The 3055-nt window shown below is 38.7% G+C and overlaps 1 pseudogene; it reads left to right on the top strand.

Moving 5' to 3' along the window:
* Positions 1-26: 26 nt before the first annotated feature.
* Positions 27-103, top strand: LOC122149646 (annotated as a pseudogene).
* The last annotated feature ends 2952 nt before the right edge of the window (positions 104-3055 follow it).

Below are 3055 nucleotides of genomic sequence, written 5' to 3'. Positions count from 1 at the left end.
CGGAAACGACTTGACGGCACTTAACAACAACAACAACAGAGAAGATTAGCATGACCCCTGCACCAAAGATGATAAGGAAATTCATGAAGCATTCTGTATTTTTGAGGAGGTACACAAGAATAACAGATAACAAAGGTAAATACTATTATACACACAATCTTGCAATAATAGTATTAACAAACAACATCTATGAGTAGATACACAGGAAGACATGCAAGGTGAACAAATGTGGGAAGGCAAATGGGAGTTTACCCATGAGTGTATATATATAAGTTTGGCAGAGGCTCATTCTACATATGTATTTGTATGTTCTGCAAATATATTCATGGATCTAGTAGAGCACACAAGGAGCACTGGGGGTGTAGCGCCTAAGGTACTTGACTGCTAACCAGAAGGCTGGAGGTTCAAATCCACCAGCCACTCCATAGAAGGAAGACTGGACAATCTACTTCCGTAAAGATTTACTGCCTTGGAAACCCAAAGGAGGTTCCTATGAGTCTGAATCGACTCAATGGTAAGTCTGTTTTTTTTGGTGAGGAGAGCATACAGGCAGCAAAGCTGTGAAAACTTCTTAGCCATAACCAAACATCTTGAGGGAGTGACTCAGTGGGCTTGGGGACTTAGGGTCACAGGCTTGGGCAACATCTAGGTCAACTGGCGTACCATAGCCACAAAGAAAATGTTCTATATCCTAATTTGGTGAGTGATGACTAGGGTCTTAAAAGTTTCCAAATGGCCAACTAAGATGGAACTATTGGTCTCTCCTTATCCAAAGCAAAGGAAAGTGAAGAAAATCAAAGACTCAAGGAAACAATTAGTCCAAAGAACTAATGAACCACACAGACCACAGCTTTTAATATGCTGAGAACAGGAAAACCAGATGATGTCTGGCTACCACAACTGACTGCTTTGATCAGGATCACAATTGAAGGTCCTGGACAGAGAGGGAGGAAAAAAAAAATGTAGAACAAAATTCAAAATCATAAGAATGACCAGACTTACTGGACTGTTAGAAATTGGTAGGGCCCCTAAGACTGTGGTCTTTAGACACCCTTCAAGCTTAGAACTGAACCCACCCCCAAGGATCAACCTTCAGCCAAACAACAGACACGCCTATAAAGTGAACACTACTACCAGGGATGAATATACTCTTCAGTACAATCAACTGTGTAAGTCCAAAGGGCAGCATTTGCCTCAAAACAAAAGCTTAGAAGACAGAAAGGGGCAGGCCGAAAGGACAAATGAAAATGAGGAACCCAGGGAGGAAGTAGCAGTACTGTGACATTGGGGGGCCTGCAACCAATGTCATGAAACGAAAATGTGTACGTTGTTGAAGGGAAACTACAACAATAAAAAAGAAATTAGAAAGTATTTTGAAGTGTATGAGCAAGAACACAACATAATAAAAATTTATAGGCAGCAACTAAAGTATTACTTAGAGGGAAATTTACAGAACTAAGCACCCATATTTAAAAAATGTCTCAAATCAATGACCTCAAGTTCTACCTTAAGAAACTAAAAAAAAAAAAAAAAAAGAAAGGAAGAAAGAAAAGGTCTCTCCTCGTCTAGAGCAAAGAAGAATGAAGAAAACCAAAGATGCATGGAAATAATTAGTCTAAGCAATAGGTATGCCATGCGATCCTCAGCCTACATAACTATGAGACCAGAACTAGATGGTGCCTGGCTACCACTGTCAACCACTCGGAGGGGGATCTATGTAGGAGATCCTGGATAGAGTGGGAGAACAAGGTGGAACAAAACTCAAATCATTTAAAAAGACAAAGAAAAGGGACCAGGCCTGCTGGTCTGATAGAGCCTGATGGAACCATGGAGACTATGGTCCCTAGCTTCCCTTCAGGTCTGGAATTGAATCCAGACCTGCAGCTTCCAGCCAAACAAAAGACAGGCATATGAGGTGAACATTTACATCAGGTAGATACACTCCTTGGAGAGAACAATCATGGGAGCACAGAAGGGCTGTGTATACACAGGGAGGCAGTTCAGTGAGCAGGAGTGCATGGAGGGAAGGACACAGGGAAGAGGTAACTATGGAGAAGAAGTGGGAGGGGAGCTGTTGTATTGTGGGAAATTATAGTCAATGTCATGAGAGAAAATGTATGTGAGCTGCTGTATAGAAAGTGAATTTGCTCTGTAAACTTTCAAATCATAATTTAAAAAAAAAAGAAAGAAACTAAAAAAAGAAGAGCAAATTATATTCAAAGCAAGCAGAAGAAAAGAAGTAAGATCAAAAGTCAATTAAAATAAAATCCAGATCAGTGAAACCAAAACCCAGATCTTTTCAAGTATATATTTTAAAAAACTGATAAACCTCTAGGCAGACTACTCAAGGAAAAAAAAAAAAGAAGACACAAATTGCCAGTAATGGGAATAAGAGAGTGAACATCAACCTAGATTCTATAGATATTATAAAGATAATCAGGGAATTTTATGAAAACTCTATGCCAATAGATTCAACAACTTCTATGAAATGGACAAAATCTTTGAATGACATAAACTTACTTGGGTTACTTCCAAAGCTTACTTATGAAGAAACATGAATAAAATTAATAAAAAAAAAAAACACTAGATAAACTGAACTTCCTGAAAATTTAAGTACTTTGGTAGCATAGTGCCTAAGGCACTTGACTGCTAACCAGAAGGCTGGCGGTTCATGCCCACCAGCCACTCCTCGGAAGGAAGGCTGGGCAATCCTACTTCCGTAGTGATTATGCCTCGGAAACCCAAGGAGGGATCGCTGTGAGTCGGGGCCAACTCAATGGCAAATAACTAACTAACTAACTCTTCAAAAAACATTCTTAAAAGAACAAAAATATGTTCAAGTCACATATCTCATAAAACACTTGTATTAATAATAAATGAAGATCCCTCAAAATTCAGTAATGAGAAAACAAATAATCCAATTTAAAAAGCAGACAAAAGATCTGAACAGACACTTCACCGAAGATGATAAACACAAAAGCACATGAAAAGATGTTTAACATAGTAAGTCGGTAGGAAAATGAAAATTAAAACTACAATGAGATATCATTATACA

This window comes from Orycteropus afer, unplaced genomic scaffold (genome assembly GCF_000298275.1).
Source record: "Orycteropus afer afer isolate SDZICR_OR568_19922 unplaced genomic scaffold, OryAfe1.0 scaffold00037, whole genome shotgun sequence".
Lineage (NCBI taxonomy): Eukaryota > Metazoa > Chordata > Mammalia > Tubulidentata > Orycteropodidae > Orycteropus > Orycteropus afer.
The sequence above is the reverse complement of the archived record's forward strand: the minus strand, read 5'-3'. Positions and strand labels throughout refer to the sequence as shown.